The following is a 15,606-nucleotide window of genomic DNA, read 5'->3' as shown; positions in this document are numbered from 1 at the left end:
CCAGGTGTCCCACTTGGGAGGCAGAGACCAAAGTACCCAAGCCTGGGTGTTGCCTACCAGGATTTACATTAGCAAGAAACTGGAATTGGAAGAAGTAAACAGTGAATAAAAAATTCAATGTGAGGTATATACATGAAGAGAAGAAGAGGAACACAGGGGATAAATGTAACAAAAAACATATTAAAGTCAATGAGATGGACTTGTCTCTTAAATGGAACACTTAGAATATAGGAGTTTATTAGGATTCTCTGTATCTTATATCCTGTTTTCAATAGAAATCTCTTTAAACAATAAAAATTAACTTTAAAAATCACTATTAAGTGACTGAAACTAGAATTTTTAAAATACCCTAAATGAAAAATAAAATCTAAGTCAATAATCAAGAAAATTTTATGCAAAATATTATAGAATATAATCATTATAAAATACACATACATTTAATTGATATAAAACATTTTAATTATATAAGCTGCTCTAAATGCTATACAGTTATGAGAATTCATATATTTATTTGAAAAACTGGTTTATGTAATTTCTGAAAATGTATTTTTTATTATATCATAAAAAAGAGTGTCATCCTCTTTCTTCTAGGTTAAGAAATAAAAGTTTTGGATAATGCCTAGCTTGAATCTGATTAAAGTGCATTTCAAAGACATTCTCCTTCTTTCCAAGTAAACTTTCCTGATACAGAGATTTTCAGTAATATCTATACAATTTAATGTAATGCCCATGCTTAGAATTCTCAAACAGCTTAGTCCAAAGTAATAATTTAAAATTATTACTGCTATAACAACTGATTCTTTGTCTGACTGAACCTCAGACCTCAGTGAAATCGCATTGCAGATTTCATTTTCCCCGGGATATCTCTCAGTGAATTCATCTCAGTTGGAAAACTCTGTCTCTCTCCTTCTCTCTCTGTCTCTCTCTCTGTCTCTCTCCCTCTCTCTCCCCCTTCCTTGGGTGTATACTGATTTCTACAGATAACTATTAGGTTCTTGATAAATATCAAATGGATTATTTAACACAAGTTATGGCACAGAGGACAGATAAAGATAAAAGATAGCATTTGAATAGTAGTATAATAAGTGTCCATATTATTCCCAGTGTTCATTTAATTTATGTAAAAAGTTAAATTTTTTGGTAATATGTTTACATGACTCAAATTCCAGTAAAACCTATACATGATGAAAACTGTGCCGATTTACTTGTCTACAAAAATTCTCCCCTTCCAATCTCCTAAAATAATTCCTTTCCTCTTGAATTATGTGGTCTACAACTGTTTCATTAAGCAAATATGGAAATGTACTTTTATTACTTCTCTTTAGTTACATAAAAGTTATGTTATGTACACTTTTTCTACTTTTTAAATTTCTTCTCTTAAAAATACATCTAGAGACGATGATATTTTTGGCACATGGAGACTGTTTCAATTATTTTTTAAAATTTTATTTAAGTTATACAAGTTTCATATATTTCATATATGCAGATTTAGGAACATAGCGGGACCCCCACCCCTTATGGAGATCTAGCTTTCCATTGTGGACTATACAATAGCCCATTGAATTCATCCCCTTGTATTTTTGCTGCTCTTAGGCTACTAGTTATGCTGAAGTGATTATAACTTTGTACATATATCATGTGGGCTCTTAGGAATTTACCCAAAGGAAATTAAATTGGCAAACAAAAAAGAAGTCTGCACCTTAATGTTTATTACAGCTCAATTCACAATAGCTAAGACCTGGAATCAACCTAAATGCCCATCAACAGTAGACTGGATAAAGAAATTATAGGATATGTACTCTAAAGAATACTATACAGCAGTATAAAACAATGAAATCTGGTCATTTCCAACAAAATGGAGGAATCTGGAAAACATCATGCTGAGTGAAATAAGCCAGTCCCAAAGGGACAAATATCATATGTTCTCCCTGATCAGTGACAACTGAGCACCAAAGGGAAACCTGTTGAAGTGAAATGGACATATATCATGAGGGATTTATGGAGGTAAAGCTAGAAGATGAACTCCAAGAGCAAGTGCTTCAGTAACATGGAATGATACTACTCCACAGCCATTGTACAATTTTACATTTCCACAGTGTGTTAATCCAGATCTTCCAAAAAATTAATGGTTGGTTGGTATATAAAACAGGAAAGGCGTCAACATTGTGGCAAAGCAGGTTGAGCCACCACTTGCCGTGCTGGTATCCCATATCAGAGCACTTGGTCAAGAGCTGGCCATACTACTTCCTATCCAGGTTCCTGCTAAAATGGCTGGGAAACCAGTGGAAGATGACCCAAGAACATGGGCCCCTGCCACCCATGCTGGAGGGCAGGATGGGATTCCTGGCCTCTGACTTCTTCTGGGCCCAGATCTGGCTGTTGAGGGCATTTGGGGAGTACATCAGTAGATGGCAGATCTCTCTCTCTCTCTCTCTCTCTCTCCCTCCCTCCTCCCCCCTCTCTCCCTCTCTCCCTCTCTCTCTGTGCGTGTGTCTGTCTGTATGTCACTCTGCCTTTCAGATAAACAAATACATTGACCTTTTAAAATAGAAAAGATTTTATTTGTGTATATACCTGAAAGTATTTATGGGAGAAAGAGAGTGAGAGAGAAATCTTACAACACTGATGCAAATCTTCCCCACTGATAGTGACAGAAGGAAAGTGGAGTGGCAGTTCCCACTCAGCCACTAAAGAAGTTCTGCTGAAACTATTAGGAGCCAAGATAGCCAATAAAGATCTCTTTCTCCAAAGAGTCAGTCTGCTTTCACATCTTTCACATCCATGTTTTTTTTGTTTGTTTGTTTTTGGTTTTTTTTTTTTTTTTTTTTTTTTTTGTCTCCTTGACAAACAAGCTGCCATAAGAGAGGCTCAGGAGCAGCACAGGGGCCTGTGCTGTGTGTCATAAGCTAAGTCTCTATCTGAAGTGCTGATATCCCATATGGGCTCTGGTTTAATTCCCAGCTGCTTCACTTCTCATCCAGCTCCCTGTTAATGGCCTGGGAAAGCAGTGGAAGAAAGATGACCCAAGTCCTTGTGCCCCTGCACCCACATGGGAAACCTGGAGAAGGCTCTTGGCTTCAGATTAGCCCAACTCTGGCCCTTGTGCCTGTTTGGGGAGTGAGCCAGCAGGTGGATGAACTCCCTCTCTCTCTCTCCCACTCTCCCTCTCTCTGTGTGTGCAATTCTGCCTTTCAAATAAATAAAATAAATCTTTTCCTTCTTTCTTTTTCTTTTCTTTTCTTGAAGAGCAGCGCAAAGGGCTGGTGTTCTGTCATCCTCCCTCTACTTGCAGTTTGCTAGGTGTGTTCGGACAAACAAGACAGCCTTAATTCTTCCCATTGAAAATGGGAAAAAAGATTTTCCTCCTCTTTTTCTTTTACATTCACCTTAGTAAAGCCTTCATTATAAATAATTTCTCTTTGAAATGCATGGAGATCCTCTGGAAGATTAGATTGGCATTTTGCCTGCTTTGTGATCTAGGAAAGTCTTTCTCAAGGGTCTAGGAACATCTATGAAATGCAAACTCCAAGGAAAAGAGCATCCAGGCTTCCAGTTTTGGAGGTGAACAGGTAGGAGCCTGATACAGCTGGGGACCTACCTACTTTGCTCCAAGTTACAAAGTTAAAAATACTACTTCCTGCCATGACAGAAGCTTGTTTTTCCTTTGGGTATCTCCAATTAGCTAACACAGATGATGAAGCTGGAATGAATGACATGTAACAAGTAGTGTCAAGTCCTCTGACTTGAGGACTAGCTATTTATCTTGAAACTGTGTGTAAGGATTGTCTCTATCTGGCTATTTAATGGCATGAGATTTCTTTGTCTCTTTGCAATGTCTTAGTGCGTCATTTGTAATGCACATCACATTCTGGTTTAATGTTGTTTTCAACAATAGAAGTTATTTCTTTCTTTTACTACCCTTGTGGAGAAGATTTCTGGATGGGGAGAAGATTTTATTTTTAATTATATTTTCACAACTGGTGAAACAGACATATCTTGGCATCAATTTATCTACATCTTCAAGGAAGTGTCTTGTCAAATTTTTTTTAAGGTATTAACATTTTTGTCTTCAAATCAGCATAATTTTACTTGACTGCTCATGTACATCATGAAAAGATCAGGAGAAATTTTGAGTTCCTAGCACAAGAGAAATACCAGGAAAACATCAGTGATTTTGAGCAGCAAAAGGGCTTTGCATGAATTAATAAATAAGCTATTTGGTGATGGTAATTATAGCATTCCTCTCTACCTTTGTATGATATAAATATATTTGGCAAGAGCAAATAGACATGAATTGGGGAAACACATTATTATATCAGAAAATAGATCTTAGTTGGAAGGTTGCATTCACTTTAAGTAGGGCAAATAGAGAATCATGAGTTCCATAACTAAAAATTTTTTGCCCTTTTTTTAAACTATCCTTTGTTGAGTTCCAACTTTGATGTAAAATGTTGTTCCTCTTGTTGAATTGATTGTCTTCATTCTGCCTCTTTAAACTAGCTTTAAGGAAAACTATTTCCAATGAGGTAGGCATAAGAGCTCTGGCAGAGCCTCATTCACTTGTAACATGAGCACTGTGCCAAGCAAACACCATTTTGATACTATCATCATTAGGCTCAGCGATCAATGAAACAAACACTTATCTAAAGTAGTGACACTTAGATAAATATTCACAATGGAAAATTCTCTATTCAAATTACTTAACACACAGCTTAAAGACCAAATCTGGCCCTGAATTCTCTATATCTAGACTGAGCTTTGTGCCATTATCTTTATGCCTTTCCTGTTGTGCTTTTCCCTAGGGGCACACTTACCTATTCTGCATTCTATGGTGGTTACTTTCTTTGACCTTTTCTTGCTTTCATTTCACTCCTTTTGACTTACAAATCCTTTTCAATCTATAGTTAATGCAATGGATAAATAGCACATTTTTAACTTCTCATCTGTTTATTTTAAATATACTCTTTCTGCAAACCACTGGTAGTATTTATAGCAACATAGCAATATTCTACTTTTCCATAAAGATAACAGTCAATACTTCAGAACAGTTTTTAATCTTTTTCCATTCATACACAGTAAAACTGTTTTAATTTCTACGGTGTAGGAAAAATTAAAATGATAAAATATCTATGTACAAACTTTTAAGATTCCAAAACATCATTTATTATTTAAAATGGGGGCATAATGTCGATTATATTTAATGATGGAGGCAGTGGAAATGAGGGTCTGTGTGAAGGCTGTACCTAATTTTAAGTAATGTATTTCTTAGGGCTTCAATCCTTAGAGAGATTACATGTGTGATTGAATCAACTCTAGCACTCCATGCCAACCGAAGTTATTACACAATTCCTGTTACACAAGCATCTGTCTGCAAAGATGTGAAGGCAAGTTGCAATTTGATATATTTAAAAAACCCACAATAACAACCAAAAAAACCTGCCTAGAAATCTGTACATCAGAATAAAAACTGTGCATAACAGTTGATTTGGGAGGCTCACATCAAATAACTGCAGATATTCCACTTGCTTGCTCAGACTCCTGGAAAGCAGAGACACTTATGGATAAACGATGAGTCTCTGCTCCCTTTCAATATACTTTTTATACAAGGGCTTTTCATACAAGGGCTGATGAGGTTCTTCGGAGAATAAGGTCCCTTCTGATGTTACTTTTTATTTATTTATTTTTTAAATCAGGGCCCACCTTTTATGCTTCTTGTTTGTCAAATTTCTTGTTTTACTGAAAATCCAGATTTTAAAAGACATTATGAGGTCCTTACTCCCTACTCCTGGACTTTTCTTTGGGATGGAAAGGCAGCTACTCATGTAATACTCCCTCTTTTTTCCTCTTTTGCCATGTCTTTGGGGTGACCAGACTGCAAACAGAGTTAGGACTTGTCTTTGCTCCTCCTGGTGCCTGGCTGTCAGGAGCTGAGGAAGTTTCTTTGGTCCCTGTGCTGCCCTCTGGTTTTGTACCTGGATATTAGGAAGTCCATTTGCCCACATACAGCCACTCTATCAGGGCACTATGCCAGCTACATGTTTTATTTCTTAGCTGGCTCAGTGCTTGGGCAGAGACAAAGGACAGTGATGTATTACGGGGATAAGGCACCAGCTCGATGTTTTTGCTGATTTTCATTTACAATGCCTTGCATAAAAAGTACCTGTTGTGAATTAGTTAAAATAAGGGATATAAACTGTAATATTTTTATAATCCTATAAAATCTTGTCTTAATTTTCCTTAGTTTCATTGTTTGGGCCATTCATTTAGAACACTGTAGTGATAATTTGATAGTATATAAAGGTCTTACAATAAAAATATATTATTTTATCATTTGGCTAAGATTTGAAATAGATCTATTGGATTCCACAGCCGAGATACCACATTCTATTTTGCCTTCAGTTTGAGTCTCCCTACTTGGTGTTAAAGTGTGCAGGAGTTTCACTCCAATAAATCCAAAAGAAAAATGAAGCCTCCTAAAAGTACCTAAAACTAATGAGAGTCAACTTGTTTACACATCTGGGGTAATAAAAGCCATCCACTTAAAATAAAGATTAATTTTAAGCCATCATTGTATATCTCAATTTCTCTGACTACTTGGAGACTTTTCTAATATTAACATGCTATCGTTATTAGGCTTGATGGCCCACTGTGAGCCACTGAGAAGCAAACAGAAGAATCTCACTGCAGGAAAATACAAACGCTGAGAGTTTTAATGGATGTTAAGTAAATCTGAACTCAAAAAATAAACAACAGACTTAATAGAGGCTTAATTACTGTCAGAAGCAGTATTTTAAAAAAAAAATTATCTCCTACCCGTCATGATAAGATACTTCCTTTCAAAGAAAATCTTACTTGTATTTTAAAATTTGGGATCTGCCAGGCACACAAGTACTTCTCTTTTTAATTATTGATTACTTTGCTTTAGATATAAGACAAGTCTTGCAGATGGGATAAATTTAGACCATCAAATTACAAAAATGTAGCAGGCAGACATACACTCCTCTTTGTCATGCATACTCATATGTCCAACTGCTTCTGACACTTAATTTGAAACATTGGTTGAGTTAGAACTTGATTTTAGTCTTTGTTCTATTTGCTTTGTTTTCTGTTTTATTGCTAATCTCATTAGCTTGCTGTTTTAGAACTGCTACTGCTGGATTTTTATTGATTACAACTTCATAGTGATATGTCTTGAGTCCATACATAAAGACATAAACACATAAAAGAGCAAAAAATCTTTCCTAATATACTTTCTTTTTTTTATTTTTTCAGTTCATCATACTTTTATTTTGACATCGAACAGCAGGCATTTGTCAAAATTAATTGTTGTGTAAACCTAAAAATAGAAGTGAAAGAGAGTGAAACGGCTGAAATCATTTCTTTAAAATGCAAAAAGTTGATCAGAGCATTTGAAAAACACTGTGAGATTACATTGCATACTGTCCTATTTATCATCTATCAATCTATCATCTGTAATTTATCTATCTTCTTATGGTCAATAGAGGCAGAATTGACAAGAGAGACATCTTAGTCATTTTTCTCAACCCCAGAAGGTTTCAGATGGGGAAAATGAGGCCTAATAATATTAACAAACAGGTGGACTGTGGTATAAATACAGCTAAACACAAATTTATCTAAGGATATACATTTACTATATTTATTTTACACAGGATGATGCCTCATGGTTGAATCAGAATTTCTCATAATATTGGTTAGTTCCATTTCTGTATAGAGTAAGACAAGCCAGAAGTTTGGGAAAATATCTTTGTTATGGTGTGCCAGATATCTTCATTTGATGTTTTATTCTTATTTTCTTTTAAGAATATACTCTTAACACAGCACAATTAAACAAATGTTAGATGTTCAGCTTGATGAATATTTGCAAAGTCTATGTAAATGCACAACCCCACTCAAATAATAATATGCAACATTATCACCTGTTGTATCACATAAATGAGCATTATGTAAGAGGAATGTTACTCATATGTTCTCCCTGATTGGTAACAACTAACCAAGCACCAAAAAGGAAACCTGTTGAAGTGAAATGGACACTATGAGAAACAGTGACTTGATCAGCCCTTGTCCTGACTGTTGATGAACAACTTAATACTTTATCCCTTTTAGTATTTTTTTGTTCTACTTAATACTATTGGTTGAACTCTTTAATTAACACACAATTATTCTTAGGTGTTTAAATTTAACTGAAAAGTGATCCCTGTTAAATATAAGAGTGGGAATAAGAGAGGGAAGAGATGTACAACTTGGGATATGCTCAATCAGAATTGCCCCAAACGGCAGAGTTAAAAATGTGCCAGGGGATTCCAATTCAATCCCATCAAGATGGCATGTACCAAGGCCATCTCACTAGTCCAAGTGATCAATTTCACTTCACAATTGATCATAATGATAGGATTAAGAGTCAAAGGGATCACATAAATAAGACTAGTGTCTGTTAATGCTATCTGATAGAATTAAAAAGGAGAGAATGATCCAACATGGGAATTGGGATACACAGCAGACTCATAGAGCAGATGTCCTAAACAGCACTCTGGCCTCAAAATCAGCCTTTAAGGCATCTGGATCTGGCTGAAGAGCCCATGAGAGTATTTCAGGCATGGAAAGCCAAGACACTCTGGAAAAAAAAAAAAAAAAGACTTAAATGAAAGATCTTGTGAGTGAGATCCCAGTGGAAAGAACGGGCCATCAAAGGAGGTACCTTTCTCTGAAGGGAGGAGAGAACTTCCACTTTGACTATGACCTTTTCTAAATAAGATTGGAGTTGGTGAACTCAAAAGACTTCCATAGCCTTGGCAATTCATGACAAGAGCCTAGGTTGATTACTGGAGCCATAAACAAGAGTGTCAGTTTGTTAAGTCAACAACAGGAGTCACTGTGCACTTATTCCTCATGTAGGATCTTTGTCCTTAATGTGTTGTACAATGTGAATTAATGCTATAACTAGTACTCAAACAGTACTTTACACTTTATGTTTCTATGTGGGTGTAAACTGATGAAATCTTTACTTAATATATACTAAATCGATCTTCTGTTTATAAAGATAATTGAAAATGAATCTTGATGTAAATGGAATGGGAGAGGGAGTGGGAGATGGGAGGGTTGCGGGTGGAAGGGAAGTTATGGGGGGGTGAAAGCCACTGTAATCCAAAAGCTGTACTTTGGAAATTTGTATTTATTAAGTAAAAGTTAAAAAAAAAGAGGAATGATACTAAATATTTTCTTTAGTAATTGATATTTTTCACTATACATTACTCGTAAGCTTTTTCCATAATATTGGTAGTTAATTTTCATGGCTATATTGTATTTCATCTCAGGAATATACTGAAATTTATTCAATTTTTCTATTTTTGTGCATCTGTTCTACTTTTGGTGGGCATTTTGACTGTTATAAATATTGATTAATACTCTTGTGCAAATTAGTTTGTAAACAAAAAACACATTTGTATATATTATAAAATGAATTTGTTTGGTATAGCATGTGCTCAGTTATATTAGAATATGCCAGAATCATATCAATTACATTGTGATGAGTAATATATTACAGTTTAGACTACTCTATATCCTCACCAAATCCTGATCATGTCAGTTTTTAAAATTTTTGTTTCATTTCTTTTTTTAAAAAAGCCATTGTAATAATGCATACTAGAATATATTTTGTTTTAAATTTTTATTTCTTTGAGGACTAATCATGTTGAAAATCCTTTAATACATGCTGTGTGTGTTTATGTGTGTTGTGTGTTTGTGTTTAATGTCATCCAGAGCTATTCCTTATGATTCTCCATTCAGCTCCATGTGCCTGGAGACTGACTTATACTGACAGCAACAATAGGCTCCTTTGCTTCCTGGATTCCATCACTGGAGACTGACGACAAGAAATGGAATGAAGTCATAGAGAGAATTGAGTCAAAAATTTTTTTCTCTCTCCTGTTACTTGATTATCTGATCTTCAACAGAAAGTTCTCACCTTCTGAAAGGCAGTTTGTCTCATAAACCTAGCTATGGTTTCCTGGAAACTACTTTTCTTCTATCCCAAAAACCTATTGATAGGATGGGAGCCTTGCTTGCCCCATGTATTGCACTCTTGCCTATGATTTTCCTATCCTTTCCCACAATTAGACATATAGATTTTTAAAAATGAATTCTCAATTTATCTGCTATCTCTTTCCTTCTAGGATCCTATACATATGACATGTGTAGTTATTTCTAAATTGCTCTCTATGTGTGTAGAACAATGATATGTACATGAGCTGAACATTTTAAGACTGAATAAAATTATTTATTTGAAAATACAGTGTTTTAAGTAAACCTCTCAACAGTACCTTAAGTAATAAATGTTTGCCAAGCTATATCTCAGGTTTGAACAAATGACAAGATAGTCTATTAACCAAGCATCTAATGTCAAATCTTTAAGCAGATTCTAGTTAAGCTTTTAGAATGACTTAATCTATGTTTTATAGCAACAAAATTAAAACTAGTACATGTGATACATTCTCAAAGGAATGTATACCAGATGTACCTAATGATCTTACAGTAGCACATTAAGTTCTATTCATTGTCTACTCATTTGTAATTAAGTAAATGTAACAGTTTGAAACATTGTCTTCTGAAATGATGGTGTCTCACACCACCATCTTGTGTCTTTTCAGTCTTCTCTCAGATATTAGATTCAAACTTGAGTCAAGAAAACTCTTCCTTTATGGAATTACATAGCTTCTACCACAGCTATCAAAATGCCACATGCAAACACAATCACCCAGAGAAAGGGGAGAATTTACAGGATTTGGAAATCCACCAACTCATAGAAACAGGGAGAGGAAGGGAGAGAGAAAGAAAGAGAGAGAGAGGGAGAGAGAGAGTTATAATTTCAATCTTAAATGTCTTTAAGACAGAGGATTCATTTCTGTTAAGTGTGGGGAGCTATAGTGATGAACAAGAAGTAGACATAACAACAGTGCCAAGTAATGAGGTAGTTCTATGATAGCATTAAATAAAACTGAGGCACAAGATTAACCAGGGATATTTTTATGGCCTCATGATCTTTCATTACCCAGTTTGCCCCTACTTATTGCAAAATGATGACTACTGGAAACACTCCTTTAAAAGACATGCTAAAAAAATCAATAACTTTTTGAAATATGTATTATATATTTGGGAGAGACAGGGAGATAGAGAGAGTGAAACTCTCATTTGCTGGTTTATCTTCCAAATTCGCCTAGCAGCTGAGATGGGCCAAGCTGAATCCAGAAGCCAGGAATTCAATACAGGTCTTCCAAACGAATGCCCAGGAATCAACTACCTGAGCCATCCTTTGTTGCTTCCCTCAGTGTGAATATTAGCAAGAAGTAGAAAGCCTGAGAAGAGTTGAGACTGGAATGCAGGCACTCTATTACGGTATGTAGACACCCCATGTGGCATCTTATTCCTTAGGCCAACTGCCTAGCACAATAGCCATTCTGCTATTTTATGATTTTATGAAATCTGCTCCAAATTACTGAAGCAATGAATAGTGTATATCACTCCTCCAGCCCTGGAATTCAATGATGCAATACCCAATCCTTCAATTGTGCTTTTCCCTTTCTGACCACTCCTTGTGTTCCCTCTTACAGTTTTCCTTTTGTTAGGTAACCACTAATTATCTGTGCTTTTCAAAGTTTAGGTGTTTGTCCTTTGTTCCACTCATTCCAGATAATTTTATCAGATTAATTTATTTCTTTCCTTACAAGATTCTTATACTTTATTTCAGTGAGCTCCAAAATCTATATTGGTGTTTCTAATACCCTGATAATCAAGCAATATGGGCCTATATGCTAAAATGTCTCACTAGTTATATTTTACGTGAAATCCCACAAAAGTTTTAGTTTCAACACATTCCAGGTTAAAGTTGTTATCTTCTGCTCCCAAACTGCTCTTTTCCTCTGTAGTTTTCCTTTTAGTTAATGAAATCACTATTCAGTAAGTCACCAAGCTAGGAAACCTCATTATGATCCTCAACTCATCCATTTATCTCATCTCTCACATTCAATCAGTCAGCACATCATGTTAATTCCATCTCCTGCATATCTTTGGGATCTGTCTTCTACTTTTCATTCCCACAGCTACCTCTCTTGTTTATAGGCTCATCATCCTTTTTCCAGCTTGTAACCACTACCTCCTAACTCACTTGTCTTGCTTCTACTGTTGGCTCACAAATATCCTGATCTTTGGCGTTGCTATAAATGTGTGTTTCTAAGTCTTAAATCAAATCATATCCCACTCTTTCTTTACAAGCTGCAATTACAGAATTAAATAACTTTTATATGAGATCTGGCTTAGGATAAGCCAGAATTCCAAGCAGTAATGTGTTCTTTGAAGAGGAAATATAAGAGAAATGAAAAAGACTCCTCCTGCAGAAATACATGGAAATGCATAAGGCAAAACGTTCTTATTAATTTTAATGCACTGTTGAATTTTATGGCTTTTAAAATCAAGCCCTGTTCGTTTTTAAGCTATTCAAGGATATAATACAAATTTATTATATTCATTATCCATTTATTTTCTTTTAAAATAAAGTCACTCCTTTGTCACCTTTTCTTCCTCACACAAATATATAATTTATATATTATGAAAATGTATATACATATGTATATACTGCTTAAGCAACAATCTCAGAGAAATATTTATGAATTCATAAAAACTTGTGAATTCATTAAAAATGAGTCTAAACTATCTAATTAGAAAGATTTTTTTAGAAAGAAAGAACTCTTGGGGTGCACTGAAAAATGAAAATTGTTTCTAATCAGCACTTTTCCCCTTAATGAATAGGGCCAATGAGTTGATATTAAAATGTGCATTATAAATAGGATTCGGCAGGCATGTGACATTACACACCTGCCCGATAACTTTAAATTGCAAATGCAAGGTTTTTTTCTTGTCTTTTTCTATTTTGTATATATTTATAGCAATTGATAAAATTGTTTTTCAAACGTGAGAAAACTTCTATTACCTGCTGTTATTTAATGTTCCCAGTACTCTGCTTGATAGCAATATACTGGCTAAGTTTGGGTATTAATAAATTATATCAAATAAGAGAACATAGTACATTGCAACCTCATGAATTATTACTTCACTATATCCCCAGAAAAATGCTTTGATTTAAAAAAAACTTGTTATTACTATGGAAGTTACTTTTACCCCATTTCTTCCTTCCTAACATGCTTTTAATAATTCTAGATTTCTGATTTATGTTTCCAGAGAGACCACAACTCAGAAAACTTGGACTGGATGTGTGGGCAAGTGCATCATTGCTGATTAAAACTATGAAAAGGTTTGTTTATCATGACTCCCCTCTTGTAAGGAGTACAAGGGCAGCAAAATAGAAACTGTATGGTTAATAATTAATTATCAGTGAAAAGAACTGATGCTATTTTTTTTTTTTGGTTTCTACCTTTTATTCGTTCACCCTGTTCATAAAAGGAAGACCATTTTGAAATACTAGCAGGAGTAGAGAACCTTTTTTTCTGCCAATGATCATTTAGTTATTTATAACATCCTTTGTGAGCCATTTACAATTACACACTTAAAAATTAGCCTGCTATAGATTTATTGGATTTCAAGTCCTGCCTGCAGTTGCCTTGGCAGGGGCAACCCAAATGATTCTGCCAGGCTTAGAAGGTCCACGGGATGGACGTTGCCCACCCCTGAATCTAAAGAATAATTGTGGATACTTATTCTCTCCCATGTAAGAAAACACATTCTTTATTGGCGTCAGATCACAGAATGACAGAAACTAGAACAGAAAGATATTATTTGGTGTTGTATTTACTTGGAAACTGACACACAAGGTAAAATGATCACCTCAGTATAGTGACCAAAATACAGTCTAAAATCACTGCCATAACTAATGCAGTGTTCCTTGTTGGGTATTCGAACTAATCATCAGGGATGGGGAGAGTATTTGATTTTGATATTGTTGTAGATGATAATTTCAAGCCTGAAGTGTTTCCCTCTCTTTTTTCAAGAAGAAAATGAAATAATATAGACCAAATATTGTAATTCAGGAAACCAACTATCATTTCTGCATTTTTCTATCTGAGCTGAATCTGGTTAAACCTAATCATTTTTATCAACTTTAGAATTTCAGTATTGCAGAACAATCACAACAACAAACAGCCTTAGCATCTTCGAAGGATAAGTTTAGGATACATTTGTACTTCCAGCCAGAGGGAAAACACACTACTCCACAATTAATTATTTGTTTGTTTGATCTTAATTTGAAGTCAGATAATTGTAACATTTACCTAACATTTCTTTTACAATATGTGCAAAAAAATATTTAGGTGGAATTCATGTTTACCAAAAGAAATTTGTGATGTGAAAGTCTGTCAACAATCCAAGAAAGCAAATAACATATAACATCATAAACATAATATCTAGTCAGAATATATTTTTTAAAAAATACCTAAGACTCAATAATAAGTCCAATAACAATTTTTTTAGATTTTTCTGAAGAAGTAGCTTAATAGAAAATAAAATTTATTGAAAATATTAATTTAATTCATTAATAATAATAGGAAGGGAAAATTAAAATCACAATGATATATAATTTCACACTCATTAAATGGACAAACCCAGTTAATATCATATTTTTACATGGATATTGGGTGATGGGAATTTTAATTACTATAGTTCCTTTGGAATTTGGTGGAATTTAGTAAAGATGGATGTGTATGCACTTATTCTATAATTAGCAATCCTACTCCTGATTATTTCTTGCACATGAGTTTTAAAGCATTTATAAATATGCCTAAAGTGAGCCCAAGTTGGCGATGTAGCAACAGGATGATCTGAGTCATGTGGGGCAAAGTAAATAGTTAAAAAGGAGAGAGGATACATGCCAGAGATAGAGCTGTGGGAAATTTGTGACAGAAAGCCCAGGAGTTCAGCAGAGAATGGGCAGGTCCATGCTGAAGGAGCAAATAAGAAAGGAAAGTGGTGGAGGTGTGGCATTGGTGCAAAATGGGGAGGCTGACTTCAGCCCCCAATGGACCATGTTAGATGGGAAATTGTGGGTCCACGGAGCTGCAGAGAGCAGTAGTAAGAGGAGTTCCACCAGGGAATAAAGAGAAGGTACAGAGGAAAAAGCAGAGAAGTTGGGCACTCCCCTGCCCAGCTATGTCTCTCCCCCAAAACAGACCCACAGCCAGCTGGGAGAAGCCATATTGTTTGTTTACATTTTCAAAGGTAAGCAGGGGGCTTACCTTTGCCTCATGTGCATACGCACAATCATTTCAGGGGCCACTTAACTACACACCCCCACCCAGGAACAAGGACCGCATTTCAGAGAGTTTCTTCTCCACCACATAAGCTATACAACAAGAGGTCTTGAATATCAAAAACTCAAGCTTGATCGATCCACCAGTGAGAAGCAAGTCAGGCCCCAGTAGGTGGGCTCAGTGCACCAGACCTCATACCCATACCCACTAAACTGAAAAGTAAACTGGACTCTAGGAGGCAGGGCCGTGTGCTTCTTCTTGCAACACACAGATACATAGCAACTCATATCACAGGGGAACCTCACCACAAGCACAAAGAAACAAATCAAAGAGAAAA

This window comes from Oryctolagus cuniculus, chromosome 4 (assembly GCF_051225735.1).
Source record: "Oryctolagus cuniculus isolate XC-2025 breed Fujian yellow rabbit chromosome 4, ASM5122573v1, whole genome shotgun sequence".
Classification (NCBI taxonomy): Eukaryota; Metazoa; Chordata; class Mammalia; order Lagomorpha; family Leporidae; genus Oryctolagus; species Oryctolagus cuniculus.
The sequence above is the reverse complement of the archived record's forward strand: the minus strand, read 5'-3'. Positions refer to the sequence as shown.